At 38.0% G+C, this 21,376-nt stretch overlaps 1 long non-coding RNA gene across 1 annotated transcript in view; it reads right to left on the minus strand.

Annotated features, from left to right (window-relative positions):
* LOC105738675 overlaps window positions 1-20,626 on the minus strand; it is a 75,465-nt gene extending 54,839 nt beyond the window's left edge. Inside the window, exons 1-2 of the long non-coding RNA XR_001114519.1 lie at window positions 20,480-20,626; window positions 1,358-1,476 (exon numbers count right to left, since the gene is read on the minus strand). This is a non-coding gene — a long non-coding RNA (uncharacterized LOC105738675). The remainder of the gene's footprint in view (window positions 1-1,357; window positions 1,477-20,479) is intronic.
* Window positions 20,627-21,376: the final 750 nt, after the last annotated feature.

Consider the following 21,376-nt stretch of genomic DNA (forward strand, 5'->3'; position numbering starts at 1 on the left):
AGGAATATTTCTCTTGCTTTAAAAATTTGGTTTAATATTTTATAAAAATGATAAACAGATGCCAACCTGGCATATATTTTTAAAAAGTAGTTTCAATGTTTTCAAATATGTTTGAGTTTTATAAATATGATCATAGAATGAAATCTTATGGGTATATTTAGTTTTTTATTATGTATTATTTTGCAATTGAAGAATTAAATGTAAAGGGCATGAAAGAGCATGCTCCAGATAAAGACATAGAAAACAGAGACATAGAGAACATAGAGAATAATACTCTTTACCTTTGCTTAAGACGTAAAATACCCATTTTCTGCTTGATCGATCTTAGGCAAGCTATGGCATTAGGGAAGTAGTGGCAGGATGGTTATGTTGGGAATTGGAGAAGAAGCTGTGTCAAGACTTGTTTAAAGTAGAAAAAGAATTCACCCCTGTGTTCCCCTTCTCTAGTATCTTCCTTCTCAGTTGCTAAGAATGTGGCACAGCCTGTAATGTAGCCTGATTCTTTATCTGGACTGCACGATTCTGTAGTCCACTAATATTTCAGGGAATGCTAGAGTTGTGATATTTCTGCCATCTGCCTGTTGAGACATTGTCATACGATATCTTTTGATGGTTGGATTCATAAGAGAAAGAAATAGGAATTAGTTTTCTACATCATGAGGTTACATTTTCACCTTATCTCTTTCAGTTCGACAGAAGGCAGGGCACATGCGTTTTCTACTCTTCTCTTTATTTAAAAAAATGATGATGATAATAATACCTATCCTACATAACCACTGGTTTCATAAGTGGGTCTTGAAAGCTAACACACTCTACAAATTATGTGAATTATTATTTAAAAAGTACATACTTGAGTTTTGAGGAGAGAAAAAAAAAACTCTTTAAAACTTTTAGAAGCCTCCTCTTTTTCTGACAATATGGCAGTAAGTGAAAATTGTCCTTCTGGAGGATCCTAGAAACTGCTGTGTTGGGTCACAGCTTTTGAAGATAGAGTAAGTTTTTCTGTGAGGAAAAGTTGATAGAATATGTGCTTCCCCCCACGCTTTTTAAACTTCAAAAATAAGACTCTAATTACAGATATCTTTTCCAGATTGAACCACCACTAATTTAACCAAAAACATGTGTGTGTAACAAAAGAACTTGTAAAAGGAACATTTGAGGTTTCACATGGATTTTTGCAAAAGACAAACACAGTAAAATCACAGAATTGGCTGACGGACACTCTGCTATACTAAGGCTATAAAGGTTTTATTGAATCCTTGGGACTTATAATATCCATTCATCCTTTAAGAGAAACGAAAGGTCTTAATCCACAGGGGATCTTTCCACAGCTTACCAGAGAAGCAAATCCTCCCACCTTGAATGACACAGTCTAGGGCTTTCTGGAGCCCAGTGTGATTTGCACATCTGATCTTCATCGATCCCAGTATCAGATGTGCTGTGGAGAGGTCTCAGCCCTGTCATTTAGCATATGACCTGAAATGAAATGAGAACTGGAGTTATTGCTGTATGTTTCTGATTAGGAAATTGCCCATTTTGCAACTCTCATTTCAGAAAGATGCCTAATAATGCCAAGAGTACAAATAGATATTCACCAATCACCAAAAAATATAAGTTTAATTGACTCATATTCAAGATGAATGTGCTCAGAACTAGACACCTAGAGACCGCCTATTAAAACCAGGAAGGCTGACAAATGGAGATGCACTCTACAACCCATGGAAAAGCCCTCAAAGTTTTGTAGTGATATTGAGAAAATTTATTTAATAAGTTGAATTCAGTAAACAGTTCCTTTTCCCTGGTGCAGCCTAGTTACACACTCTTATTTTCTTTGTCCTTTCTCATAAGCTGTTAAGAGAAATTGTTGAGAAGCTGAGCAGACCAATACACTGGACCATGAGACTTAGAGGCCATCAGCTAGCTTAGATAGATAGGCAATATCTGCTGTATTATTACACTACTTGGAAATGAGGAGGGTCATTGTAATGAGAAATATCCTTTGGACTGTTTTGAAACACGGCGATTGAGGGGGAGGAGAAAGGGGAGCTGTTGCTTAGCAGTTATCTATCCCTTTTGTCAATTATAGGGGCCCAGTATATCCACATTCTCACATCTGAGCACAACAGATTCTTCTCAAACAAGAAGAAAAGAGAAAGACCTGTGGACAAACACTATTCTTTTTCTTTTTTAGCAGCTTTATTGAGGTATAATTGGCAAAAATGTATATATTTAGGGTGTACAACATGATGATTTTATATACATACACATTGTGAAATATTTACCACAATCAAGTTAATGAACATATCAATCATGTCACGTAATAACCTTTTTTATTTTGTTGTGAGAACAGAAGACCTAGTCTCTTAGAAATGTCAAATATACACTATAGCATTATTAAGTATAGTCACCATACTGTATGTTAGAGTCCCAGAATGTATTCATCTTATGAATGCAAGGTATTTGGGGATAATGCTTTATTATTTATCTCTCAAATTCTTCTATACTGGTAATAAAAGTAATTGTGAAGCCACCATCTCTAATAATCACTGGTCATCTGGTGATACATACAGCAGTTATTACATAGAATAACATAATTTCTTGTCTAAATACTTTTAGTAAAAAATAATTAATAAATATCTGGGTAAAGGCAGCAAGTAATTCAGGGCCACACACATTTTTCCAATATTAAACAAAACAAAATTTAAAAAGTTAAGCAAAAAAAAGCAGCCAAAAATTTACTAGTAGCAATCAAACCAGGAAAAATACCAAAATTTATGACAAATATTTCTAAAGGTGAAGCCAAGGAAAAAACTCGAAATGTTTCTATGTGGGTTTAAGCCACAGTCAGACCAACAGCCAGAAGCAATACCAATGAAAGAATGATAATTAATAAAATCTTATGAATATGTATCACTATTCTTTAATGTGGAGAGATGTGAGTCAATGAAATGAGTAGGAAATATTGGAAAATTAGAAAAATATTTAAGTATGAAACACCTACATGTCACCGTAAGACCAGAGCAAAGGCAGAGAGGACAGTGAGGGTTTGCAGTTTTCTGGTCCCTTGCTGAATTGGAAGAATGGAAGGAGTCTACATCCATGGTGGGTGGAATGAGCCCCTATGCAGGATTTTTAGTGGAATTTTGGAAGGGAAAGCAGAGTTCATGTCCCTTTTGATGAGTCAACCAACTAGGCCCTTACACTCACCAATTTGTACACTGAAACTTCAAAAAAGTAAATAGACAGCAGTTCCTAGACCTCAAAGTATAGCTTGAGTGGGAAAAGACAAATCAATCCCATATAAGATGAGAAGGAAATGGAAGATAATTCACTTATACCATATTAGAGCTCAAAAGTTCTGCATATTTTGCATAAGCAAGGTGAAAAAATGTCAGGACAAATATGCAAATGTATTAAAGCAAAATGTTTTAAATGGGAAAAAGGGGAGAAAGGAAGGAAGGATGAAGGGAAGGAAAAAAAGATGCAGCAGGCATAACAAAATGGACTCAGTTTGGAAGAAAACACAGACCAAGAAAAAGAAGCGGATTTCCCACAAGTGTCAAAGAAAAATTGAATAAGATTCATTCAATAAAACAGGCCTTAAAGATGATTTTTTTAAAAAAGGTAGAATAATGTTAACATGGAAAGTGAAATAAAGAGATAAAATTGAGAACTAGACAAAACATTACAGAGTTACCAAGTTAACCATAAAGGGAAAGGAATGTAGTAATGGCAAAGAGAAAATCCTTGAGATAATTACTCTGAATTCAGAAAAAAAAGGAGACAAGGAATAATCACAGAGTCGATGAAAAAGATGGAAGGCAGAAATGATACAACATAGGAATAATTGGTTTCCTTTAATTAGGGAACCATACTAATGGAACAGAAATAAGTTTACAGAAAACTTTTCCCCAAAGGAAGGAAGAAATAAACTGTATATTGAAATGACATGTGGTATATAAGAAAAAAATTGATAAAGAAGAATTTACATGGAAACTTCACTTTAAATAAAATCTGAAGACCTTCAATTGCCTCAAAGCCCAAGGTGACACATGTGTCCATTGCCTCTGTGACTTCATCTCATATTTATTCTTGGCAGCACTCACTCTTCACTGGCCATGCTTATCTTCCTTGCTGTCACTGAATACGTCAGTGACAACAACGCCCATGGTCTTTGCATCTACTCCACTTTATGCCTAGAAGGCTCCTCATCAGATACTCACATGCCTGGATTATTTATTACTTTCCCAGTAAGACTTTCCTTGCCTGTTAAAATCGAAACACAGTATTCAGTCATTCTTATCCAACTTTCTCACTTGATTTTCTCCATAGCAATTATCTCCTTCTGATATATTATATAATTTACTTTTTATTTTAGTTTCTCTTTCTCTCTACAATACAAGGTATGTACCCCCAAGGACAAGATTTTGCTTTTGTTTTTGTTTTGTTTTTACTGCTCTTAGTTCTAAAAAATGACTGACATAATATAGATAATTGATAAGTGTTTATTAAATAAATGATGCCTGTGGGTTATTACCTGCTAAAGAAGCAAGTCAGCCATCTCCAGTAAACAAGCAAGAATGAATCAATAAAGACAGTAAAGGCACCAGGACTAAGTCTGGCTGGCAGTGCTGTGCTGGAGCCAGTGTCCCTCGGCTCCTAGAGCCAGCTCTGTGCATCTCTTCTCAACTCTGTGTTCAGTGACATCATACGGTAACCTTAATCAGCCATGACAGCATTCATACCACAGAAATCAGCAAATGCTACAAGTGAGGGCACTTTTCCTAGAGAGCTGGCTATTCAGCCTTTACTAGTATATGGCTGTGTAAATGAAGCAACTAAATATGGAATCAGAGGACTGAAGTTTGAATCCCAGCTCTACTACGTACTAGTTCTCTAATTTGGAAAGATAATTTCCCATGGCTGAGTGTCGGTTTTCTCGACTTTAAAGTGAGAGGGAGGAAACCCGTCATGAAGGTGGTCTGAGATATAACACATAGAAGGGACTTTGGACTCTCTAAGCTCTACTCACTTGGCCTCTCCACTCCATATAGCCCAGGCACCGTTGAAAACCCTCACTGCCTACTCCCTGGATTAGCTGGGCTATCAAGTAATGAGATTTATTTGTATTACATGGTTAGATACAGCTTCCAGTACTTTGTTAACAATTTTGAATTTTAGTCTGTAATTTTGTAGTTTAGCTACAAAATTCTGTAGATAAGACTTTTCTATGTTGTTTTGGAATCAAAATAATACAGATTTCATTAAATAAATTGAGAAGCATTCTCTAATTTTCTGTTCTCTGGGAGAGTTTTTATAAGACTGACTGAAATAATTTTCTTTTGGAATATTTTATAGAACTTGCTTCTGGACCTGGTGGTATTTTGAAAGCTATATTTCTATTGATTTGATTCATTTAAAGGTTACAAAGATACTAAAGGTTTTGTTTTTGTTGATTCAGCTTTGATAAGTTATATTTTCCCAAGAATGTGTATCTTTAATCAAATATTCAAGGCCAATAAACATTCAAAATGTTTTCTCTTTTTTTGACTATATATTTTTTTAAATAGTACAATCTACAGGAAATACCCATGATGTCTAAGGCAGGTAACCTGACTCTAACATTAACAAAATACTGCCTAGCATCAGGAAAATAACTCATGCCAAGTATCAAGAAGTCAGAGTAGTAGAAAACAAGAAGACAAGGTAGATAAAGTACAGTCAAAAACAAAAGGAATGTAACATAACAAAATCAAAATTGCTAAACAGGAAGAGAATATAAAATCTGTAGTTTCCATATTAAAAACAGAAATTATAAAAGTAAATATGCATTACATTTTAAAATAAGGCATATATTTAATTTATTAGTAAAAATGAAGACTGAAGGGTGGGAAACATTATGGCTAAATTTATATTTTTAAATTGATTATGAAATTGGGCTTTTACATGGAATTATCAATTTGGTAGATGCTAAATAACTGTGTGCCTCACTGCTGCTCTTTTATTTGAACTGTTTGTTTGTAACCTCTCTCTTTTTTCACTGTGTTGGTGTTATTTTTTGTTGGTGAATCTTTTTCTTTGTGAGTCTCAATTTTTGATATACATATGGGGAGCTTATGCCATTAAGTGACCATAATAGCATCCCTCTGTGTGTGTATATATAGATATACACACATACACACAGATATATATATACGTGTACACACAGCATGTATATATATATCTTCATGGTAAATCTTTATCACTAAGAATGCTTTAGGGCATAAAGCCTATTTTGTCTGTTACTAAATAGCCATACTAGGTTTATTTTGATTGGTTTTGCCTGGTATATCTGTTCCCCATGCCTTGACTCCAACCTGCCTGTGTTTTAATGCACTGTTACAACACGTAAACCTGGAATTTGTTTTTCCCTTCTCCTGCCATTTCAATTGATTAATATTTTTAAATTCAAATTTTCTCTTTATTTTCCTGGAGTTTACACACGGTATTTCTATCACGTTAGTGGTTACCCTTAAATTGTTAACATTAGTAATTGATTTAACATAGCCTAAAGTTAATCATTATCTTTATTATCTTTTCACATAATGCAAAGACCTTAGAATAGCTTAAAACTAACCAGTCCCTCTTAAGTGTTATTGCTAGCTAGTGCACCATTTCAATCTTTTTAGAGTTCTAAGAACAAGTATTATTATTATTGTTTGAAATAGTATTTGTTTAGATATAACCATGTGTTTACCATTTTCTTTGCTCCTTCTCCTTAGTGGATCTCCACCCTCCCTGCTGGAATCATTTTATTTGCTTATAGTGTACTTTTTAAAAAGTGCATTGTATGTTATGGCATATTCTCTTGTTTTTGTTTCTTGTTTGAAAAGATCTATTTTTTGGTCTTCATTCTTGAATGATAGTTAAGTTAATGGCTATTTTCCCACAGCATTTTAGAGATATTAATTCTCCACGGTCAATCTTCCATTGTTACTGTCGAGCAATCTACTGCCTGTTAAATTCCTTTGTGATTAATCTCCTTTTCTCTCTGACCCTTTTTGCAGTTTTCTCATGGTCAATATATGTAATTGCTCACTGTCATAAATGCCTTCCTGTATAACTAGCCTAAAATATTTTATGTGTTAGGAAGATGATCTTTTCTTAGCCTTATGAAAACTATATTCTATATGGTTATTTGCCATTCCTTTATTAATTGTTTCATTTAGTTAACATTTATGGAATATCCTCTACATTTGTGGAGTTGTTCTAGGTACCAGCAAGAGAGGCAAAAACAAAGCAAAGAAGGCCTGTGCTCTAACAGAGCTTATCTTCCACTTTTAATTAATTCTTACCTCATTTTTCCATAGGCTTTAAAAATATTGGGTTAATTAGCAATTTTCCTTATGTGCTCGATTTTCCACCCCTAATAATTGTTATCTTTCTTGTAAGCCTTCTTAACACCTGCTTTGTAATCTTGAGTCTGCAAAAGTATATTAATGATAAGCAAGGCTCTAATGAGGACTTTGGTGGTCTCAGAGTCAAAAGTTCTCTTTAATTTCAGAGTTACAAAAAAGCACACCAAAGTGGAATTTAGGATACTAGGACTCTTGTTCAAGCTTCAGTGGTTGAGCGGTCTTGAAAAAATTCCTAAACCATTCTGAGTTCTAATTTCCTAAATTCTAAAATGAAGAAGTAGTCTCAATAATTCTTCAAGTTCATCTAGTTCTACTGCTTTACTTTCCAAAGGAGTAGCAAGTAGACACCTTGGATAAGTCCTGAAATTTATCCTCTCCTATTCAGTTGTAAAGAGAAAGAATGCTCTTTGCATAAGAGCATTTGTATCAGGAATGACTTCATTTGCAGGTACAGAAAATCCAGTTTCATGGATAAACGAATAGGAGGTTAGATTTATTATTTCACGTGATAATAAGTCTTAAATAGGCGAGTTCAGGATTAATATAGTTGCTTACATATGTCACAAGGGGCCCAGGCTCCTTCTGCTTTTCTACTTTGCCATCATGAGCAAGAAGCATTTGTTCTCACTGTGGCAGGATGGCAGCCATGCCTCCAAGCCTTTCCTTTCACTTTCAGGCAGCAGAAGAGATAAGAAGAAAAAGCTAAAGAGGCAAAGTGGGCCACAGCAACTGAGTCTATTCCTTTCCTAAAAAGCTTTCTTGGAAATTCTCCCACTGACTTCCATGAACAAATAATTATCCAGAATTTTGTCACATGGCTATTGTTATCTATAAGTAGCCATGAAAATTTTACTATTTTAGTTTTCAGCATTTCTAACAAAGAAAGCTAACACGTACTTAAATCAACAAAGGCATAAGAATGATACAATGGACTTTGGAGACTCGGGGGAAAGGGCAGGAGTGGGATGAGGGATAAAAGACTACAAATGGGGTTCAGTGTATACTCCTTGGGTGATGGGTGCACCAAAATACCACAAATCACTACTAAAGAACTTACTCATCAATCTTTTCTACAATTATGGAAAATTAACATTCAGCATTCTACAAACCTCATGGAGAAATAGACAAATAAGTCATTATGTACTTTGTAATACAATCATCACTAAAATAGAAATAATACACAAGTGAAGCAGCAGTTATAATGATTATCTAAATCTGTGTAGAGGAGATAGGAAGGGCTGCTTAGAGAATATAATCCTTGCACTGAGACTCTTAAGAACATATAAGATCTTCTAGGGAGATAAGATGTGGGAGGGAATTCATGAAGAAGGGAAGGAGCCAAGAACTATTGAATGTGATGTATTAGGAGAGGTGTGATGGATAGAAGGCTGGACAAGAAAGCAAAGGCCACATCATAAAGAGCCTTAGCATATGCCTGATTAAGGAGGTACATTCTGCTGTGTAGGCTATAGGGAAGTTTGAAGAACTTTGAGCAAGGCAAAGAACAAAGGGAGAGAAAGAAAGAGAGATAAAGAAAGCACCCCAATAACATTGTCCAGAATGGATTGGAAGGGGCTGGAAGCCTGTGAGTAGGCTATTGCAATTGTCCTACATGGAATGATGGATGATACCATGAATACCTGGGAGTGGGCAGGTGGGATGTGGATTATTTGGGAAGTAAATTAACTGAATGTTTTGATCAATTCGATATGGAAGGGAGTGAAGAAACTGATTGAGACTCAGATTTTTGGCTGGATATTATTCTCTGAGATAAGGAATTTAGAGGACAGAGTCAGAGTAGCTTAAATGATTGAGAGTAAAGTTTGAAGCAGCCTAAGTTTGAGATATAGACAAGGTAGGAGATGGGGCTTTGGAGGATCTAAGTAGTGATGCACAGACAGCCATTAGATATCCTGTAATTCACTCATTCAATATTCATTAAATATCTATGAGCCAGGCACTAGGCTGGGCAGAGAGGATGTAAGATGATAGAATATAGTTTCCTCAAGGATTTTATTGTTCTACTGGAAAATAGTCATATACCCCTGTAAGCTAAATGAAACCATGTAAATGTTAAGATAAAGGTAAATAAAGAACATGAGGGATAATACATTAATTTGGTTCTTAAAAGGAACACCTAGAATGGAAGTTCATTGGTTTAAGAACATCAACATGGAGGCAATTGATGAACCCATGGGCATTGCTGGGATTGCACAGGGAAACATGTAAGATGAGAAGAGAAAATTACTGAGGTCTGCCTAGAGGTCTCTAACAAGCTTGAGAAAGGAGAGGCAGGACAGAGTGTACTTAACAGCAGGGGTGTTGTTTCAGAAAAGACCAAGATTTGAGTCCCAACTCTGCCTCTTCTGAACGATTACCTTGTAAAACGTAGCCTCTTTAAGGATATTTTATCATTTAAAAAATGAACGTGTTGTTACTAGGTCTGACTCAAAGGGGTATGGAAAGAATTAGAGAAATGATGTTTAAGTCTAGAGCCATATAGTATTTTATGTTAAAATGTTTAAAAATATTTCAAATCTCCAATGAAATTGGAAAACAAGGGTTTAAAGATGAGAATAAAAACAGGGAGACAGTCCTGCCTTGGAAGCTAGGAAATAAAATGACTTCAAAATAGAAGTCAGTAGTCATCTGTGCCAGATATTGCAGCAAGGCTAATATAGTGAGGAATAAAAATTGTCTTTTGGCTTGAGGGATAGAAGGCCATTTTTTGCCTTTAGTGAAAGTGGTTTCTAATGTCTTCTGGGGCCAGTGGTTTGAAGGTGGGTGGAGGGTAAAGACTTGCAAAGAGCAAGACACAATTATTCTTTCAGGAATGTTGGTGCTGAAAGAGGAGGTAGATAGCTTGAGGGAGATGAAGTGTCAAAGAAAGAGCATTGTTTTTCCTCTAAGATGGTAAAAACTGTTTCCTATGTGGATAAGAGAGAATCTGTGAAGAAGAAAATGGTGAAGAAACAGGAAAGAAAAAATACTTGGACTGAGGCCCAGGAGACTGTTGAGGACATGAGGACTGGAGCATTTACCGCTGGGTGAGCTTTGAAGAGGACCTAAGTTAGCAGGGATGGAGAAATTATCTTGATTAGGTCATCTCTGTGGGTTGAGTTTCAGTTTTCATGGAGATAGGTGCTTATTGCCTAATGGGGTCAAGCAGATGGCTTCTATGAATGGAGCTGGCCTGCCTGAGTGCATCTGCAGACATTATGTGAGTGGTAGGGCTTAGATGGAATTAGAGCACTGAGGCTTCTCAGTCCCAGCTGGTTGTACCTTGTAAGAATATTTAGGCCAAAGTTGTGAGACATTCCAGTTTTTCAAAAGAAGCCAAAAGCTTGGATTTTATATGAAATATCCTGATTTTATTTGGGTTCTCATTTAAAGGGAACAAAAAGCCAAGCCCAACAAAACCCACCTGCGTGCTAGACTTGGCCCATGGACCACTAGCTTGTAACTTCTACCACGAGAAGAGAGAATGCAGTGTTGGAGAAAATAGAGACCATAAACAGGAAGCAGACATCCTATCATCTTGGTCAGGAAAGCATAGGTCTCTGAACTAGTAAGGCAAATACACAGACAGGGGCACACGGTCAGAGATCAGGAGACTGAACTATCCGACTCATTTGTTGCTCTAAAGGTGGGTTTAATGGTTGCTGTGAATGAAGACATCAATAAAAATAAGAAGAAAGCCAGTAACAGCCTTCATATTTTAAAGGTGCTTCCCTTCTAATCCCCACCTTGCACTGACACATGTATGCTCAGCCATTCTTGCTTGTGCTCCTCCCCTGACCACTCCAAACACATCCAAGCATCTTCCTCCATTACCACCGGGATTCTTCACTTCTCCTCTTCTCCCTGGTACCAAAGCCCCAAGGGGAGGGTGGGCATAGGAGAGTAGTTTAAATTGGAAAGAAAAAGAGCTTTCAATCCAATCTCATCCCCTTTCCCACCTTATCCTGACCTTAGACCTGTTGGAAAGGATGGCATTTTCCCATATTACAAAAGTAAGTTGCATTCCACTAATATTATAGTCTCCTTGGCTCCATCTCTAACCTGGCAAGCGTGGAAAAAAATGGAAGTTTACATATTGAAAAAAAAAAAACAAACTTCTAGATTAGCTCATGTTTTGTTTGGGAAATGTATGACTCTGCCTGGAGATAGTATAGTAATGCAGTTCCTTTATGGTGTCGGGGGATATTGTGACATTTCCTAAGCATAGTAGCCTCGTGGTTTCTTGGGTGGTAAATGTCTAAAGGAAACTTACAAAAAGTTGTTTTGTAAACTCAACAGAAACTTAAGATAAAAAATGTCATTTTTGGCAGGGCGCGGTGGCTCACGCCTGTAATCCCAGCACTTTGGGAGGCCGAGGCGGGCGGATCACGAGGTCAGGAGATCGAGACCATCCTGGCTAACACGGTGAAACCCCGTCTCTACTAAAAATACAAAAAAATTAGCCGGGCGAGGTGGCGGGCGCTTGCAGTCCCAGCTACCCGTGGGAGGCTGAGGCAGGAGAATGGCGTGAACCATTCTCACTGAGGCGGAGCCTGCAGTGAGCCGAGATCACGCCACTGCACTCCAGCCTGGGTGAGAGAGCGAGACTCCATCTCAAAAAAAAAAAAAATGTCACTTTTGGCTCTAACTGCAATAATTGCTTAGAGAGTACCACACGTGTATTTTTAAAAGGTTTCAGAAGAAAATAATCATTACATGCTGAATTATATGTACAGTTCTTTAGTAAAAAATGTTGTTTTATTGTAGAATGTGGAATAAGAGAAGTGTTCATTTCTCTTCCTGTAGATAAGTATAATTGTGGTAAACCTAAAGTAAGACTGAGGGTATATATTGCCAGGAGCAAAGATATACACAATGGCTGGATGGCACCACCAGGGACCTTCAAAAGCTTTGTGCAAGAGGAAACTGCAGGTGTGCACTCACTGCTGTGCCCTTGGTGACTAGCTCAAAGTCTAGACTATGCAGAGGGCTCCCTAATCATTTTTAAAAGGAAGAAATGGGAGTTATGTGTGAGATACGTATTTTAGTTTGCATATAACTATTTTGTTACTTTACTTTTCAAAGTTTGAATTTTGCCTTAATTAGATTATTTTCTTTATTAGGTTTTTATTTTAAATATATAGTATTGGTACTTCATTGTAGTAACTCAATAAATTTTTGGTGTGTCTACACAGCTCTTCCACATTGAACTAATTTGTTCTGATTTTTTCCACTTAGCTGCTAAAGTCCTTCAACACTGTGCAGATACAGTAAGGACGTATTTTCTAGGAAATTGAAGAGAAGTTTTTAGTCCCCATTGCAACTTTTTCAGTCTCTCTTCTGTAGAACACTAGTATGAGTCAAGATGTTAAAGAGGTCAGCCAAAAAAGTTTATAGTGGCCAAGTAAGTTTAGGAAAGACAGTGTTTTGGGACTAGACATTTGGGAGAGTCTTTTTTTTTTTTCCTCCTCTAACGCAATTCAGCATCGAGAGCCTTGATATATATTAGTTTATTAAGGGCTCTGAAAAATCCTTCAATAAAATAAACCTATTCAGTTTTATTTATCCAAGCACACCCAATTTTTTTGACCGTGGGATCTATTTCTAGTGGTATTAAGTGTTCCATACAAAGAGCTTAGAAAATGTTGCCCTACCCTATACTTCTATAGTTGTGCTAATTCTTAATATATTATAAATCAAATTGAATGTATCATGAAAAAGAAATAAAACTAAAAGAAATTTGGACATCACTTTCTTTCTGATACTTGTAAGGTTTTTATTTATTTTTAAAAAATATACAATGAACTTTAAAGTGTATGAAATGTGTGCAGAGTAGTTAAATGACCTAACAGCGTTCTTTGGTTTCTAATGTATAAATTTCTAAGCCAAAAAGGACACTATGCACCTTGGAAAGTGGAGAAATAGATACAGCAATCCACGTTATTGACCCTTTTCATTTTGTCTGTAATACATTCAAAATTCCCAGGGCTACACTGCATTGTCTTCAGATATAATAAATTCTACTCCGAACGTGAAACGTACAACTCTCTCATATTGGCAGAAAATTGTCTCTTGACATGTTTATATGCCATAGACTCTGAAATGTTTTCGAGATGAGAGAAAATTTGATATTGTCTGTGTCAACATGGTATGGACTGTGCTTTATAAGAAACTGAAATCCAGTTTCTATTAGGTTTACATACATCATTCCACCCTTGGGGAAAGAAATATGTATAGTAAACATATGATCAGAGCTGTTGAGAACTGACAGGTCTTCTTTAATTTGTTTTAAAATCCGAAGGCATACTATATTTCTAAAGAGCCTGAGGCATCCACATTGTAAAAGTTGAGCAGCTAACCTGCAAAACAAATTAATATGTATGACTGGAATTCAGCATTCCATATTTTATTCATACTTCACTCTTCGATGTATTCTGGAAGGTTGGTGATATTATTTTAGGTCTCACTTTTTTGTCATGGAAATGGGGATAACAGAGGGCAGGATATGGATGTGTAAGGCTGATGGTGTCCTCCACAAGAAGAAATTTAGAAAACAAAACATTTTGACTGCATACGCTCTAGAACTGACCTATACAGCTTGGTTTCCTAAGCCTTGAAAAAAATTGAATTCAGGAAGATCATGCTTCTAATGTCTATGAAATGATGACGACATAGATAAGAAACGGCATCTACATGGACCAAGGGATAAGTATAATCAGGCACTATCACATTGATATCTTTTCTCGGTCAGTTCTGAGAAAAGCTGTTAAAAATGAATAACTGCTTATGACATAAGAACAGGAGTACATCCACTGTCAGTGTTTTACACAAAAAGAATAAATAATGCCATAAGGGAGAGAGTTCTTTGGCTCTTTCAATGCCTTTGAACATTGTTGAACATGAGTAGACCTTTGTGAAAATCTAAAATTCCATGGACAAGATTCCAAGATGGTTATTCAAACTACCCAGAAAAAGCTTCCCCTGGTCAGTTCAGCAATAATTAAGTATATATATAAAGATCTTTGGCAGAAAATCTTTATTGGATTATGAAATTAAAATGACAAGTCTGGACAGCCAAGCCTACCCAGCCTCATTGTTGCCTAGGCTGGAGTACAATGGCGTGATCTCGGCTCACCGCAAACTCCTCCTCCCAGGTTCAAGCGATTCTCCTGCCTCAGCCTCCCAAGTAGCTGGGATTACAGGCATGCGCCGCCACACCCGGCTAATTTTGTATTTTTAGTAGAGATGGGGGTTTGTCCATGTTGGTCAGGCTGGTCTCGAACTCCCGACCTCAAGTGACCCGCCCGCCTCAGCCTCCCAAAGAACTGGGATTACAGGCGTGAGCCACCACGCCTGGCCTTGTCTCTTCGCAGTCTTTATAAGCAGGAGTCTAAGGCTTTGAGAGTAACTCTTCAACAGAGAAGCCCCTCTAAGGTTGGTGACCCTTCCTGTTGACAAGGTCACAAAGTTCCTCTCCTTAGGTTATGATATTTGTTCAGAATAGAGTATTTATTTGGTACTTCTGGAATGATGTGGTTACAGAAAAGCCCTGTTGCATGGAATGCTCTGTGTTTCCCGTACTGCTTCCTTTTCCTGGGAATACAGGAAGACCACATTCTCCTAAATCTCTTGCTGTGTAGCTGGGGCAATGAAGCTGGCCACTGTCATGTGCATGTAAGTGATGTTTGCTGCTTCCATGTTTGGTGCTTTAAAACCTCCCATGGGAGCAGTTTGAATCCCTGAATTACCCACCCAGAGCTGCCCAAACTTCATTACATTTTGTGAGAGTAAAAACTAGACTTTTTTTTTTTTTGGTATTATGTCACTAGTTTGTGGTTTTATCTGTTGCAATAACTAGCAATAATTACCCTGAGTAATAAACTCAGAAAACAATCAAATAAGCTGGCAGTCAAGTACTTTCATTAAATTTTGTCCCATTAAATATTTTTATATTGGTTGATCTCATTAATAATGGGGCAAAAGTGTCCACAGGCCACTCATACACTTACCAATAGTCTAGGAATGTGGTATCACATGGAAACAAGCATTAATAGTCTGAATAAACATGTCAAAGGGTGATGGGTTGTTATTTTGTTTACCTTAATGAAAATCTTATTCACAGACAGATTTTTATTTCAGTGTGGCTTAGATTCTTTTAGTCCACTGGCCTCAGGGCTTTTAAAAATGTGCATTATAGGCTGAGTTCTGGGACTTCTGTCCCAGAGAAACGGGACTCTTGTGCAATTCAGCAAGAATACTTAATTTTAAGTATTTACGGCTACTTAGTATTTACTACTAGTGCTTTCTCAGATCTGTCTCGTGCCTCCATATCAATCCATATCAGCCCCACATAGAACCAAGCTACGTTACATTTCTGTTGAGTGATAGAAAAATGTAATTTGAGTCACAGAGGTATTCAAATATATGGATAATTTTCCTGCAGAATAAATACACACTCTTGGGGACACTGGTTCCAGTGGTTCCTACATTCAAATGACACCGTTTGAATGTAGGAACCGATAGATATGTCTGTCCAGCTGATGAGGTGAGGGAGGGCGTGGGCCATGTGGAATCAGCAATGGCCTTGGGACTGGAAAGTCTGCTGCCAAGTTCTTACCTGACAACTACTGTTATGTGACCTTAATATTTATCAGGAATAACTTAGTGTTTGAGAGAGTCAGTGTTCTGATTTGTAAAATGGGGATACAATATCTGGCCAGCTTCCTTCACGTGATTGCTTTAAATTGTAAATAAGTTAATATATGTGAATGTGTTTGGCAAAATGTTATTCCATCCTATTCTTATGGTTAATTTAGGATTATTAGTTAGGAGTCTTGAGCCAAAGCTGGAAAAGCACAAATGTGCATGCCATTCACTTTTTGAGTAGCGACATCGTGGAGGAGCTCTAAGAAGGGAGCAACTCTCACCCCATTCATCCGCAATTGCTCAGAGTTTAGAGTTAAGAGGTTGAAGATCCCCCGCCTGCGGAACTTCGGCAGTGGACTCCTGTGGATATGCTAACGTCAGAGAATAAAACAATATTTTCGCCTCTAGATTAGTCAGCCCTTGAAGATTAAGAAAATAGGCAGACTTCACTGGAGAGGCTTTTAAATAGGGGGAGAAAAAGCATCCCAGATACAGACAGGAATCATGTGACACAGATCATAAAATTTCTCCTGAGCTGGATTTAATTAGAAATTGCTGGAACTATTTGGCATGCAAACAGCTGCTGTCAGATCTGCACAGCATTTCCCAGCCTTGGAACAGCTGTATATAGTTTTTCTTTCTCTTTCCAACTAGACCTATGTAGAAAACCTGTGACGTTCTGGCAAGAGTTTGGAGTTATTCTCATGAGCTAATCAGATCAGCTTAGACAATACATGAAAAAGATTTCAGTGTTTTATATTTAAACAGTCCTTTATCCTCATTTTGTTGAAACTTTCTCAGAATGTTTTCAGCGTGAGCTCGTGAATTTTTTTGAAGGGAAAATACTTCAAAGCACCCTGGAAGCTCTAGCAGTATTGCAGAGGGTCTGTTACACTTTGAGCCGGTACCATTTTAGTGCCCTTAAACTCATGTGAGCTGGAGGCACTCTTTAGCTCAGGCTTTTGGAATGTGCTACTAATTATAATGAGGTGAAGGGGCGAGGGATCTTTGAATTTTGTACTAAAAGGATAGACAATGCTTCTCTTCTTGAACAGTCACCATGCAAATTAATTGTGGTGGTCACAAGGACGAGAAGAGGGTGAATATTTCTGTGTGGTCATCCCCACTACCAGGGGAAACATTAATTTTAAACGCATGCTTCACTGGTGATTAATAGTATTATATAGCCACGCCCAAGGGAGTACAGGGTGTGTGTGTATGTGTGTGCGAATGTGCGCACGTGTGTGCGTGAGTGCATGCACACACAAAAAAGCTGTTCTGAAGAGTTCATGGGACTTTAAGATCTGCTATGGGAGTGGTTCCTACTAGGGAAATTCAAATCCTTTCCCCCAAAATCAACTCTAACAGTGGACAAAATGGTCAAAAACAACCATTTCACAGCACTCTAGAATCTGATCAAAAGCCTGCAACTTACTGAGAAGGGTTTATTCATGAGAACTACTGGATCTTGGTTAAGAACAGAATGAACCTGTGGCTCTATTCCCAGGGGCTATTTCTAGCCTCCCAACTCTGTCAGTGTAGTAGCTTAACCAGGGCAGGCAGAACATTCACAAAACCCTCCAGCTTAACTGTTCCTGCAGAAACGGTGTCTTCATCCTTTCAGGCTGCTGTAATAGGCTAGGAGGTTTATAAACAACACAAATTTATTTCTCTTAGTTCTGGAGGCTGAGAAGATCAAGGACAGGGCACTGACAGATTCATTGTCTTGTGAGGGCACACTTCCTGGTTCAGGGCCCTGAGGGTCCACTTATTGGCAAAGAGGTTCATTTAATTTAGAGCATTGCCAGTTAAAGGTGCAACTTGGTGGTAAGTGAACAGGGAGGACCAGCAGCTCTGTTTGCCTGAGATTGTGAACCCATTTGGGGCAAACAGTATTCAGAACAGGCAGAGAGTCAGCAGAGATTTCTAGGATGGAAGAGAGCTTCAAAGGCTTGCTAAGCTCTGTCCTATGCTGGATTCTGCAGGCCGTATGCATGCACAGCAGAGATCAAAGCAGCTCATGCCACCATGCCACACATCCTTGGCAGATGCATCCTGAATACAGGGGTGCAGGGTAGATGGGAGGGAGCCAGTCATTGGCCCCTTCATTGAAGATTCTTCTATGCACCACTAAAAACTTTGGACTCAATCCAACAGCAGTGAAATGTCACTTGGATTTTGAAAGAATCACTCTAGTAGCCATGTGAAATGGGGAGAAGATGAGAAACTAAAGCTGTATTTCTCAAACTGTGATGCCTTTTCCTTGAATAATAAAACTGTATCAGGATCATCTAGAGAGCCTACCAAAATGCAAATTCCTGCGTTCCAGTTCAGACTTACTGAATTAGAAGCATAATTCAGCAGTTCAGGGGTAGGGCCCAGGAATGGACTTTTTTTTTTTTTTTTTTTTTCGAGACAGAGTCTCGCCGTCGCCCAGGCTGGAGTGCAGTGGCGCGATCTCGGCTCACTGCAGGCTCCGCCTCCTCAGGGTTCACACCATTCTCCTGCCTCAGCCTTCCGAGTAGCTGGGGCTACAGGCCCCCACCACCTCGCCCGGCTAATTTTTTGTATTTTTAGTAGAGACGGGGTTTCACTGTGTTAGCCAGGATGGTCTCAATATCCTGACCTCGTGATCCGCCCGCCTCGGCCTCCCAAAGTGCTGGGAATACAGGCGTGAGCCACCGCGCCCGGCCGGAATGGACATTTTTTACAAACATGGCAGGTGATTGTGATGCATCCTAAGCCAGAAGGTTAAAAACCAGGGAACTGAGAGGCAGAATGTTGGTCCAGGTGACGGAGGAGTTTGAAATTAGGAAGAAAAAAAGAATTGAAGTTTTTGAGCTCAGAGGAAATATCGTAGTAGTGAAGTCGTTCTAACTGTAATGTGCAAAATATGTATACCTTTTGGCAGCTGCAGCTTCCATTTTGAGTGATAAAACATCATAGCTTATTTAGATGCAATTATGAATTATATATGTACCACTAATTCCAATTTACAGTATATGGTCACTAAATTTAAAAATAAGAAGAAATTGTAATTACTAATCGCTAACAATGTGACTATAATTTATCACACAAACAAAGGTGCTTTGAGAATTAAAAGGCAATGCTCAAGTAATTTTAATAATATGACTTTTTGAAGGATTTAGGTACTGGGCTACAAATTAATTTCATTATACTAGTGGACCTATACATTCACAAAAATATTTTAACAAACAGAAATATACAAAGAATAAAGTAACATATAGTCATGTGAATTATATATGTTAAAGAAAACCTTCTTTAAACTACTCACCCAAAGATTTAAAATAGTTTTTGGTTATTCCTGGAATATACCATAGCTCAATCAGTTTTAAAGCATTCTGTAATACCATGTTACTGGTATTTTTCTGAATTTTTAAATTTCAATATAGTCTTATTTTTCTGTAAAATTACGTGTCATCTTATTTGAGGCTATATTTTATGTGACCTTATACAACATTTATATGATAAATTTATATGTTAAGTGTCTATATATATATATACACACACACACATATATATATATAGGGCAAATGCTAATGTGTATGGGTGTCAGGATAATAGGTATATATTGAATGCAGGGAAAGAAAGATCGATGATCACATTGTATGTGACCTGGATACTATTCTTAATAGCTAAGAAGAATATCCATTTTACGACTGAAAATTAAGCCATGGGCAGGGTTGAGAGCAAAGGGTAAGAAACTCAACCAAGTTTCTGCATCCAGTAAGAAGAACCTATAAGTTTTATCCTAGAGTTAATGTTATAAATCACAGTAGAATTTTACCTCTTATTTAAAAGATAACTTTTAATATGTGACAGAATGCATTTTGATAAATGGCCACATTACTATTTCACATCCATTTGCTCTGCTTATGTGTTTTGGAAACTCCTCCCAATGAGAGATGGTATCTCTGTTCCCTCCACTTGTATATGGGCAGACTTGCGATTGACAGCAAAAGTGACAGTATGTGATTTCTAGGTCATAAAAAATATGTCTTCAGTCTGATTCTCTTGAGATTCTCTCCCTTGGAATTCTCTCTTTTGAAGCCCAGGCACCGTATTGTGAGGAGGTGCAAGGGTGCCCCATGGAGAGGCCCGTATGGAAAGGAACTCACAGCACCAGCTTGCCAGCCAGGTGAGTGAGCTATTTAGGTGAAGTCATTCAGCACCAGGTGAGCCACCTGGATAACGCTGCATAGGGCACTGTTGTCTCCATATTTGTCATGAAAATGAGTAATTGATATTTTCAGCTTTTAAATTACAGGATTGCTTCTTATGTAACAATAATGAACAGGAATAGGGTGACTCTGTTTCTAAAGTCAAGTAATTGGCTCTATTCCTTCTTTCCCCTCTAGAGATGACATTTTCTGGCAGTTTGGTATGGTAGTCGGAAGAAAAGCAAGGGCCGTCACCTGATGGAGTATGTTTGGAATATGTGATCCTCTTCCACTGAAGAGTGCATTGTAGGGTCTGACAGCAGAGTTCCTCTCGCTCAATCATGTGAGGCCTGAGTCCAGGGATTTGGTGTCTTCCTCTTGTCCAGGGATTTGGTGTCTTCCCCTTGTCCAGGGACTTGGTGTTTTCCCCTTAAGGCCCCTCCCAAAAGGTTAATACTGAAATGAAGGCCATAATCAGGTTATTAATTTAAGGCATTAAAACAGTGCTTTTCAACTCTGTCACACATTTGGCTCACCTGGGGAGATTTAAAAAGTGCTGATGACTGGATGCTGCTCCCATACCCAAATGATTCTGATTTAATTGGTTTTGGGTGGGGTCTGGGGGTTATGATGTTTTAAAACTTCCCCAGGTGATTATAAATGTGCACCCATGTGTAAGGACCACTTGTTTAGTGCTTAAAAAGAGGATTCTAAAATGAGCAAAAGAGGAAATAAGGATTAATTGATGGAGATGAAAGGAAAGTGCCTGGAGCCTTTGCAGAGTAGTAGAATCCTCCATAGGCATGGAGCAGACACACCTGACAGCAACAACTTAACTGAAGCATACCCTGAGGGTGGCCCTGTGGTCTAAGAAGAATGTGTGTTCAGAGCTCCCAGCTAACGAATCTGGGAGTGGCCAACCCAGAGTTTCATTCCTTATCTATTAGGAGGATCTGAATCCCTAGCTCATCTTGTGAAATGCAGGCTGTACAGGGGATCTAGGCCTATTGTTTTGGGTTAAATGAAAGTGGCCAGGCGGAGGTTGCCAGGGGAGGGGTGCTAAGTGAAAATGCTGTATAAATTACATGCTTTTTGCAAGTGGTTGTGGTTCTCCTGTCCGGCCTGCTGCCACTGAACTGCCCTGTATGTAAG

The sequence above is a fragment of the Nomascus leucogenys genome, chromosome 6, assembly GCF_006542625.1.
Source record: "Nomascus leucogenys isolate Asia chromosome 6, Asia_NLE_v1, whole genome shotgun sequence".
Taxonomy (NCBI): domain Eukaryota; kingdom Metazoa; phylum Chordata; class Mammalia; order Primates; family Hylobatidae; genus Nomascus; species Nomascus leucogenys.